The sequence below is a fragment of the Castanea sativa genome, chromosome 10 (assembly GCF_040712315.1).
Source record: "Castanea sativa cultivar Marrone di Chiusa Pesio chromosome 10, ASM4071231v1".
In the NCBI taxonomy this organism is placed as follows: domain Eukaryota; kingdom Viridiplantae; phylum Streptophyta; class Magnoliopsida; order Fagales; family Fagaceae; genus Castanea; species Castanea sativa.
In genome coordinates, this window is record NC_134022.1 from 30,789,783 (window position 1) to 30,801,465 (window position 11,683).

Sequence of the window (11,683 nt, forward strand, 5' to 3'; positions counted from 1 at the left end):
CCATAAAATAATAAAAATATCCTCAGTTCCACAAAATAATTTATAACTATTGCCTTCCAAGAATCTCTACTCCAATAATCCCTCTAATGTATCTGTAAGGGAAAATAAAGGGGAGGGGGGGGTGAGATAACTCAATAAGTGGAATTCACTAACATTGTGGAGTGGGAACTAACCTTTCAAATAATTAATTCTTACAACAAATTCATAACTTATAACTCATCAACATTTTATCATCAAATATTTCATATAAAAAAAATATATTTATATTGTGAGCCATCATAATATATATGTGTGTGTGTGTGTATATATATATATCAATATCATCACATACACAATTTCCTAAGCTTTACTCGTGGTCAACGTTTACGCCCCGTTGACAAGGTTGTGCTGTCCCCTTTTTTGGGACTGAAACCTCCTTTTCATCCCCTTTCTTTAGGATGGCTCCTTTGGAACCTAATGGTGCACTCTCTTGCTAAGGAGCTTCCTTTTTGGATCCTCAATAGTATACTCCCTTGCTAAGGAGCTATCAAATGTGCACTGTCCCCTTTTCTAGGACCATCCCTTGCTAAGGATTAGCTGCAGTATGATTGTCCCTTACTAAGAACAAATACAATACTGAGCTTTTAATCACGACTTACCATAGGTTTTCAAAACATATTCAAGATGCTCACAAAAATAATCCATTCAAGATGCTCACAAAAATAATCCATTCATAATTCTCAAAAATATAAGGATATATTCACACATGCAAATTTAAATAAATTTAGGTTGTCCCACAAATTTTTCATAAAACAAATAATTAATGTGCACATCAAGAAATTATAAAATATCAATTTATAAATATATATATATATATATTTTTGAATAACAACATATTTCTTTGATATAAAATAGTTTAATAATCAACACTGTTTGGGAAAACCTTCAAAATTAGTAAACACCACTTGCGTCTTAGTTGCAAAAATAAAGGAAATTAACCTCCCTTGAATCACAAAAAATCAGTAGAATTAGAACCTAGCAACACCAAAGATAGGTCCATCAATACACAATTTCCTACTTAAAAATATGTTTTTACGCTTAAACAGTTTTGTCCTAGACAATATTGATATATCCAAAAAATTTCAGTTATTCACTTAACTATCCAAGTCACTTTCAGTCTTTGATCAACTTGTTCTATTTCACATATTCTCACTATCTATTAATTGGTCTGTTTGTACTACTACTCTATGCAACTCTAGGATTTTATTACATGTCTAGCCATTATACAGACTACGACAATTCTTAAAATACACATAATATAACCTTGATTGATCAATCTAATATTCATATTTGATCATTCTCCATTTTTTCTTTTAATAAGTAGGAAATTAATATATATCAATAAACTTCAACATAGGCCGAACCTAATGGCAGGGTCACATGTATGGGATAGATTCAAGTAAAATAAGACTTCCATTTAGGCCGAAAGACGTATGTCTGATCCATCTAATAATAGAAGCCGTATATTATATATATCATAGTTCATTCACCCAATGACCCGTAATCCTCTTGATGCCGTAAAGCATAAGGACATTGCTGGACACTTATTTGGACAATGACAATGGTGGTGAATAGAGTGAGACTATAAACAATGATATATAAACCACAAAGCAACTTTATTTTCCTTTAACATGGTGACAAAGTCCAAGCCTATTACTCTATTTGATTCAATTTCAAAGTTTGTGGCCCTTTCCTGACATATTGACCATTCCTTATCTAATATAATACAATTATAGGAGCCCTTTTCTATTAGTATAATGATAGTCTAGGTTCATGACAATTGTTAGCTATTGACTATTCAAACTTCTTAAATCTAGGGCATGAGAAAATCATACCTGTAGACTCCAACTCAACACCACAGTGAAGAAAGGCAAAGTTCAATAGTCGACTGAAGCAAAAGGAAGTCTCATTAGTAAAATACACGTGTGATTAACGAGGAAGAAGGCTAGGGTTTTATTATATATTTTTTAAAGCTTATCAAGGCCCATATATTTACTTATGCCACCTCACTTGGGCTTCATATTCCATAGTATATATCTCATTTTTAATATCTTAGGCCCAAATCAATTTAATCCATTTAATTGTAGGCATCCTTTATAATTTACGTATAATAATTATTGGTATCAAAATTATGGGGTGTTAAGAGAAACACTCCGTTTATGCGGCTAGGGTTTTATAACCAAGTTTTCTCTATTTTACCAAACCAAAGAGTTTCAAAGTAGAACTGAAGATTCCATTGGTGAAGAAGCTGAAGTCATAGCAACCACCACAGACTTGCTACTGTGAGGAAAATCTTCAAGGGGTTCTTGAAGCCAGATGGAGGTTCCAATTGTGATTGTGGGTGGAGAGTTCATATATTGAAGAGTTCAGAGATTCTGAAGTAGTAGAAGGTTTCTGCTGTAAGTTCATCTACTGGGATTGTAGAGTCTGGCGACAAAAGTTTTTGTACTAGATCTGAAACTTCTCTTCATTATAGTGGATTTCTTTTTGGGAATGTTTCCTCCCAAGTTTTTTACTGTATAATTAGTTTGTTTCATTGGTTTTCCTGAGTCATCATATCTTGTTTAATTTACTATTCCGCTGTGCATGATATTGATGTTTGTTTGTTTGAACAATGATTATTCATAATAGATTTAATTAACAATTTGAGTTTAAAACTTATTAATTCTATCAACAGGAGTCTAAATTTTCTATTAGTTTAATTCATTCAGGCTTAGTGATCAAGATTGCATTGTCATACTTGGCAAATGTGCCAATTCACAATCACTAATAATCAGATTCAGCACATCTAGGACAACTATTCCCTATAAATTACTTATTCTTTATGATTTTCCATAACTAGAACCCAAATTCTTTAGTAAATAGTGCTCTCATGTATGGTACATTTTTCTAATGAAGAGTTACTAGTGAACCTAATCAAATCAAGTTGAGAGAGAAATGGAACAAAAGAAAGTGAGGTTTAATCATTTCCCTCTTCAATTTATCACGGTTTGACGGTATTAGAATATATGATCATGATTTTAAACATGTCTCTGCACTGTCTCTCATAAAAATGTCATGTATTAAGATCCACTTATTTAGGGAAAATTTTAATCCATAGATGATATTAGTGTTTTAATAATAATTAGTGATGATGAATGAGAATTCACCAGTTGTCACGTGGTCCTCACCTTACTCGAAACAACACCTGCACAACAACAGACAAGACCAACAAAGGGCACCAGTGTGGTGTTGGCCAAAAACCTTCCGAAGGTCAAGTTAGAGTCTGTTTACAACCCTAGAATGCCAGAGTCGAGTTAATTATGCGTACCTTGCTTTGTGAGGGTTTTGGGGTATATATAGTAGCGTAGGGTCGAAATTCACGCCTTGGTCAAGAAGTTCTTTCCTTCTAGGAGAGTAACTCGTGGAATTTCGTATCTCTTAGAGTTCTTTTCCTTATAGGAATCTTCTGGACTAAGGCCAAACGTGTAGCGCAAGAACTTTCCTCATATGCACATACATGGTGGACAAAACAAGCTACGGATGAAGGTTGGGTTACCCCTTCAGCTTTTGCTTCCTAACGTCGTCAGCCTACGCGTGTCTCTGGTAAGGTCGTTAGCCTACGTATGTCTCCGGTAAGGTCGTCAGCCTACGCATGTCTCCAGTAAGGTCGTCAGCTTAGGACCTTCAGCTTTGACTCTGTCATCTATTCTTCCTTCAGCCTAACGCCGTCAGACATGAGGTGTAGCCACGGATGTCAAAAGGAGACGTTTTATTGACCAGAGCTGACGGGCTTGCTACTCCCGTCAACCTTTTTAAGGTATTTGGTAACTTGTAAAATCACCCTCATCAGCTGCCCCTACTCCATGACCCCGTCAGCTGTAGCTGACGGGTTATGGAGTTGACGTTATTGGGGGAACCATTCATGCGTGGTAATTCGTGCCATTTTCATTAAATGGTGGGACACATGGCTTGGACTGATTGGCCCCGTGTCTGGACGAGCGTGTCACTTCGTCTTTCATGCCCCCTTTCGCCTATATATATTTCATTTGTCCACTTGTTTCCAACTTTTCACACCCTGTTGATTTCAAGAGAAAGAGAACGTCACTGCTGATCTTTTCACTCCGTCAACCAGATGGCCGTCAGCTTCTTAAGACTGTCCTTTTACTCGTAAGTTCCCTTTACTTTACCTTTTTATTTTTCTAGTAATGCCCTTTAGTGAAGTCGTCTGCCTAGGATCTTAGAATAAAAACCCATCGTTTGTAGGTAGTCAGATGTCTAGGGAGACGACGAGTGATCAATCGTCGATCCGCAACGGAGCGGGTTACGACGAAGTCTTCCAATTAGGCCGTGAGCCCGCGGAGGGCCTATCCTGGTCATCAGAAAGGGAAACATCAACTCATTCTGACGGGGAAGTAGGGAGTTCTAGAGAAAGTGAGGTGAGCGAGGACGGTGGAGAAGAGAGGGTAGATGACGGAGACCAGAGGATCAATGAAAAAGGAAGTACCAGTGACGGGGGTGAGAGTGACGGCGACGAGGAAACCTTAGAATGTACCTCAGGAGCCTCTGGTGATGATCGTCCCTTCATCCTACCCTCAGAATGGTCCGTCAACAAGTTCCTTCCGACGATGTCGGAAAACGTTTTCAAAAGTTTGCGGTCCCGTTACCAAATACCAGACGACATCCCCATCCGCCTTCCCGAGGAAGGTGAGAGGTGTTATTCGGGACGAACCGCGGACGTCAGCCTGTATGATGCCATGTTCACTGCCAGATTAAGGCTACCACTGACGGCGTTGCATCGTCAGCTGGCAAATTTTCTGGGGATATCCGTCAGTCAGATTGCCCCTAATGCCTGGCAAACCTTTATTGGTGCCAAGATCCTATGGGGTCGTTTGAGTGGTGGGAACCGTTAGTTAACCCTGGACGAGTTCTTTTGGTGCTATCGCCCTCAGCATATCTCCTCGTCAAAGGGGGTGTATCATTTTGCAGTGAGGGAAAAAGAGTTAAAATTGGTGTCAGACATGCCCGATTCCAATAGGAAAGGGAAGGGCAGATATTTCTTTGTAGAGGGGACGAACTGGGTATGCCGTCAGGAGGAATGGGAGTCAATGCCTAATGGTTTTGACAACACCTGGGCATATGTTAGAAATTCAGGTTAGTCCCGTCGGCTTTCTTGCTTCGTCTGCCTATTCGGTCATCTAACCCGTCCTTTTTTATTGCAGCTAATAATCGTCCGCGCATTACAGCGGAACAAGAGGATTTTATTTGTCGAGTGACGGCCATCCCCTTGGATGAGCGAAAGTGTCGGGACTTAATCACGCTAGATACTTTGCACTTGTATTGCGGCGGTCCCGAGCCGACGGAGGAAGCTTACAAACTAAACGCTTATTCTCGTCGGCGTGAGTATCTTATCAATTTCTTTTGTCTGCATCTTGACGCTGTTTCTTTTTTTTTTTTTAAACTTTTTTTATCTTTTGCAGAAATGGAGTCAGCTAGGCAAAGAGTACGAGCTGCCGCTGCTGCTAAGAAGAAGGAACAAGAGAAGGCTAGGGGTGAGTTGACCCCGCCGTCTGTCCCGAAGCCTGCCGGGAGGACAGCAGCCAAGAGGAAACCCGACGACAAGGATGACCGTCCCGGGAAGAAGGCTGCCATGACTCCTGGGGACAAGTCTTGAAAGAGGCCGTCACCTCCCAGGTCTGTCCATGGGGCAGGTAAAGGGCCGATGACCTCGTCAGGCCCCATCACCCAGGGATCCGTACACCGCCTGTTAACCCACAAAGACTATGCTGTGGAGGTGACGAAATCCATCTTAAAGGATGAAGAGATGGATCCTTGTGCTAAGCAGGCCACTGACAAGATAGGGGCGTCAGGCCTTTTCGATCTTACTAGGGTATGCCTCTCTCTTTACTTTGGTGCTCGACCAATCTTAACATTCTGACGTTGTTTTATCTTTTTCTATGTAGGCTATGGTTCGCATGAAGGCTTTGTCAGATAGGTGCTCTGCCAAGGAGGGGGTGATTGCCCATCAAGTATCTGGTTGATAGTCAAGTGCAATACAAGGATGCAAACCGTATCTTAGGTTCGGAGCTGAAGGATTTAAAGGAGAAATTGGCGGAGGAAAGCCGTCGACAGAAGCTGGAAGAAGAAGGCAAGCTGACGGTGGAAAAGGAGCTGAAGTCCATCCTAGTCCAGGTGGAAATGGCTAGAAGCGACGCAGTGACGGAGTTTAAGGACTCGTCATCCTTCATAGATGCTTGTGCCGCCTACTACGGTGACGGGTTTGAGGACTACTTGAAACAAGTAAAATCCGTTTATCCTGACTTGGATTTATCCAAGATTTCCATGGATGAGTCTATCCTGTCAATCCCTGCAGGCGACACCGTCAATGAGGAATGTGACGATGCTAACCAGAGAGATAACAGCGTCGTTCTTGCCCAGCCGGCCGTGGACCAGCCCGTCACTTTGACTCTAGCAAGTTCTCATGGCAACGATCCAAGCGTCGTCAGCCCTTCTCTTCCTTGCGCCCAGCCCTTTCTCGCCGAAGATGACGGAAGGCCTCAAGATCCAACTTCATGAACCTTAGCACTTTTTCTTATTCTTTTTTTTTTTTTTTTTTAAAGGTGTAGACGACTTTTAATGCTTGACGCCCATTTTTTCTGGGCTTTTGTAAAGACATTGTTTGTATTAATCTTAATGTGTTGTTTTATATTCGAAGTATGTTTCTTTCTTGTTATATTCCAAGTTAAAACCACTTGCTCGTGACGAGCCCGTCAGCATAGGGGTGACGGCGTTGTTTCTCTGTTGTTTGAGATAGTAACGGCGTCAGCTCCTTTTCGGCTGAGACTTCGAATTGTTTTTATGATTCCGTCAGCCTTATAGGCGACGTTGTTGGATCAAAACTTTGTTGTATGCCTGTCAATTTTTAATGGCGTCAGCTTTCTTAGCTGATTCAATTCGACTTATCTATTTGCCATATATTCGTCTCTTTTACGAACAATGTCGTCAGCTTTTCTTTTAGCCGATTAATAACTTATTTTAAGATGTTTGTCATATACCCGTTACTGTATATATGGCGGCGTCAGCTTCATCGGCTGACACAGGTAGGTGATGGGTTCAGTATAACGTTCAATAAAGAGGACAAATCAGTTCTTTGTTGCCCCTGTGCACTTTGTGTACTTAGTAATAAGGTCGTCCACTTGGTGGACTTAGCAATAAGGTCGTCCACTTTGTGGACTTAGGAATAGGGTCGTCCACCTTGCGGACTTAGGCGTAAGGTCGTCCACCTTGTGGACTTAGCCATGGGGCCGTCCACTTTGTGGACTTAGCCGTGAGGTCGTCCACTTTTGTGGTCGTAGACATAAGGTCGTCCATTTTGTGGACTTAGGCATGAGGTCGTCCACTTTGTGGACTTAGCCAGGAGGTCGTCCATTTTGTGGACTTAGGCGTGAGGCCGTCCACTTTGTGGACTTAGGCGTGAGGCCGTCCACTTTGTGGACTTAGCCAGGAGGTCGTCCATTTTGTGGACTTGGCAATAGGGTCGTCCACTTTGTGGACTTGGCCATAGGGTCGTCCACTTTGTGGACTTGGCCATAAGGTCATCCACTTTGTGGACTTACTATTTCCTTGAAGACATAATGAGTTTACTAGTCATTTCTGAATAAAACTCCTCTTATTATGATGAATGCATGAGTAGAACTTTGTTCGAAAAAGAATAAACTTTCAGCTCTTTGAGTTTAAAACATATAGTAGACAGGAATAAACTAGGACAGATAATTAATTAAAAAAAAAGTAAACTGGCAATGAGGAGTAGTGCTCTGCTTGCTATCCTTTACTAGTAGTACTTTCTGAGATGCTCGGCGTTCCATGGGTGTCGTAGCCTCTGTCCGTCAAGCGTTTTTAAGTGATAGGTGCCCTTTCTTAGCCATGATGTAATCTTGTAGGGTCCTTCCCAGTTTGGGCCAAGCTTTTCTTGTGCGGGATCTCTGGCAGCGCCCATCACTTTCCTTAAAACGAGGTCTCCGACTTTGAAATCTCGGCGCTTGACTCGAGAGTTGTAGTGCTTGGCCATGAGGTCCTAGTATCGTGCGAGTCTCTGCTCAGCCATCGCCCTTACCTCGTCAACTAGATCCAACCGTAAACATAGCTCTTGGTCATTTCTTCCCTCGTCATGATTGTCCACCCTGTAACTCGTGAGTCCTATCTCGGCCAGGATGACCGCTTCACTCCCGTATGTTAGCTGGAACGGAGTTTCCCTCGTGGGAGTCCTTACTATCGTTATGTACGCCCATAGTACGCTGGGCAGCTCCTCAGGCCATATGCCCTTTGCCCCTTCGAGTCGAGTCTTGATGATTCGAAGCAAGGATCGGTTCGTGACTTCAACCTGCCCGTTTGCTTGAGGATGGGCTGGGGAGGAATAGTGGTTCTTGATTCCTAGCTCTGAGCAGAAGGTCCGGAAGGAGTTGTTGTCAAATTGTTTACCGTTGTCCGAGATCAAGACTCTTGGAATTCCGTGCTTGCAAACAATGTTTTTCCACACGAAATTTCGTACATTCTTTTCAGTGATCGTGGCTAGGGCTTCAGCTTCGACCCATTTTGTGAAGTAATCGATGCCGATGCCGACGACGAGAAACTTCAGCTGCTTTACTGCTATTGGGAATGGTCCCATGATATCCAATCCCCACTGGGCGAATGGCCATGGGGTGGTTATGGGGGTCAATTCTTCCGCCAGTTGTCTAATGATATTGCTGAACCTTTGACATTTGTCGCATGTTTTTACATAAACTTGAGCGTCATTTTGCATTGTCGGCCAATAGTATCCGGCTTGAATCAACTTATGTACTAATGACCGTGACCCTGAATGGTTGCTGCATATCCCCTCGTGTACTTCTCTCATAACGTAGTCTGCTTCTTTGGGGCCTAAACATCTTAAGTACGGTCGAGAGAAGCCCCTCTTATACAGGACGTCCTTTATCAGAACGAATCGCGCTGACTGGACCTTCAGCTTCCTTGCGGCATCCTTCCCGTTAGGTAGCGTACCATCTTTTAGGTAGGAGATCAGGGGGGTGGTCCAATTGTTTTCGGAACCAATTTCCAGTATATTGAGAACGTCTATTAGCGGTGAAGGCTGTATAAAAGAGAGCACCTTGTCGATATTTACCATAGACTCCGCAGACGCGGTTTTGGCAAGATGGTCAGCCTGCTCGTTTTCTCCTCTTGGAATTTAGACTATCTTGGCTTGTAGTCCATCCATCCTCCTCTTCGCTTGCTCCCAGTACTTCTTCATTTTTTCGCCCTTGCACTCGTACTCACCATTCACTTGGCTTGTAATGACCTGGGAGTCGCAGTGAATAGCTACATTCGCGGCCTCTACAGCTTTGGCAAGGTTTAAACCTGCTATCAGGGCTTCGTACTCAGCTTCATTATTAGTTGTAGGAAAATCGAGACGAATCATACATTCAATCTCGTTGCCTTCTGGAGATTTAAGCACGATCCCTGCTCCACCAGCCTTCTTGTTGGACGACCCATATGTAAAAACATTCCATTATGGATTTTCTGCCTCCTCGCGTTCCGCGCTGGTAAGTTCTACAATGAAGTCAAAAACCGCTTGTCCCTTGATGGCGGTGCGGGGGCGATATTGTATGTCATATTCGCTCAACTCTATTGACCACAATGCCATTCGTCCGGTGGCTCCAGGGCTGCCCATTGCTCGCCGTAAAGGTTTGTCAGTTAGGACGACTATCGTATGGGCTTGGAAGTATGGCTTGAGTTTTTGGGCCGCTGTGACCAGAGTGAAGGCGAGTTTTTCCATGGGGGATATCTCTCTTCTGCACCATGCAGTGCCTTGCTCGCATAGTATACGAGCCTTTGGACCTCGTCGTCTTCTCTAACTAAGGCTGCACTGACGGCAGCCGGGGAGACAGCCAAATAAAGGAATAGCTCTTCTCCTGGTTGCGATGGACTTAGTAACGGCGGCGAAGAGAGGTATACCTTCAAGTCCTCGAATGCTTGTTAAGATTCGGCCATCCATTCAAAGGATTTTTTCAGTGTACGGAAGAATGGTCGACATCTATCTGTTGCCCTCGATACGAATCTATTAAGTGCGGCGACCCTACCATTAAGGCTTTGTACTTCCTTCATATTTTTAGGAGGTACCATTCCCATTATGGCTTGAATCTTGTCCGGGTTGGCCTCGATGCCTCTTTGGGATACCATGTACCCCAAGAACTTTCCCGCCGTTACTCCAAAGGCACACTTGCTTGGATTGAGCTTCATGTTGTAGGAGCAAAGAGTATCAAAGGTTTCCTTGAGATCCTCCAAATGGTCTTCTTCCCTTTGACTTTTGACCAGCATGTCATCGACATATACCTGGACGTTTCTTCCAATCTGTCGTGCAAACATTTTGTTCATGAGCCTCTAATAGGTTGCACCAGCGTTTTTCAAGCCAAAGGGCATGACTTTGTAGCAAAAAAGGCCTTGGCTTGTTACGAACGAAGTCTTTTCTTGATCAGTTTCGTCCATTCGGATTTGGTTATATCCGAAAAATGCATCCATGAAGCTCAGCAGCTGATGTTGGGCCGTAGAGTCCACCAGGATGTCAACCCGCGGGAGGGGGTAGCTATCTTTGGGGCATGTTTTATTTAAGTCCGTGAAGTCGACACACATCCTCCATTTTCCGTTGTTCTTTTTGACCATTACAACGTTTGCCAACCAATCAGGGTAGTACACTTCCCTGATAAATCCCGCCTCTTGTAGTTTGCGGACTTCTTCTGCTACTGCCTGATCTCTTTCTTGGGCAAAGGTTCTTTTCTTTTGTCGAACGGGCGGGAAAGATGGCGACATGTTCAACTTGTGTACCATGACTGACGGGTCGATTCCCGGCATGTCTTCGTGGCTCCATGCGAACACGTCCCGGTTTTCTTTCAAAAAGGTCGCGAGTTCTTGACGTATCGTCGGGTCTGCCAGGGTGCCGATTTTGGTCGTCCGCTCCTGGTGAGATTCGTCAAAAGGTACGTCTTCAAGCCTCTCGACGGGCTCTATTGCCACCCGACGTTCCTCTATGTTCATGGCCTGAATGTGGTTGTCCATCTCTATTATGGCTACGTAACATTCGCGTGCAGATACTTGATCTCCTCTTAATTCTCCAATTCCATAATCAGTTGGGAATTTTATCATCAAATGGTATGTTGATGTTACGGCTTTCCATGGGTTGAGGGTTGGACGTCCTATGATGGCATTATAGGCTGATGAGCAATCGACTACAAGGAATGCTACATTCTTGGTGATCCGATGTGGATAGTCTCCAACGTTACTGCCAAAGTGACAACACCAAGTGGAAATACCCTTGCTCCTCCAAAGCCAACAAGCGGGGCGTTAGTTGGAACTAGTCGTTCCCTTTCAATTCCCATTTGTTGGAAAGCGGGGTAGTAGAGGATGTCTGTTGAACTACCGTTATCGACGAGGACTCGGTGTATGTTATAGTCTCCTGCCTGTATGGTGACGACCAGCGCGTTGTCATGGGGATGGTGAAGACGCCGGGCGTCTTCTTCTGAGAATCCAATGGGGGGATCGTCAATCCGTGACATTTTGGACACGGAGCTTGTCATCTGGATGTTCTGAACCGTTCTGAGGTATGTCTTTCGGGCTTTCTTGGACGATCCAACGGTCA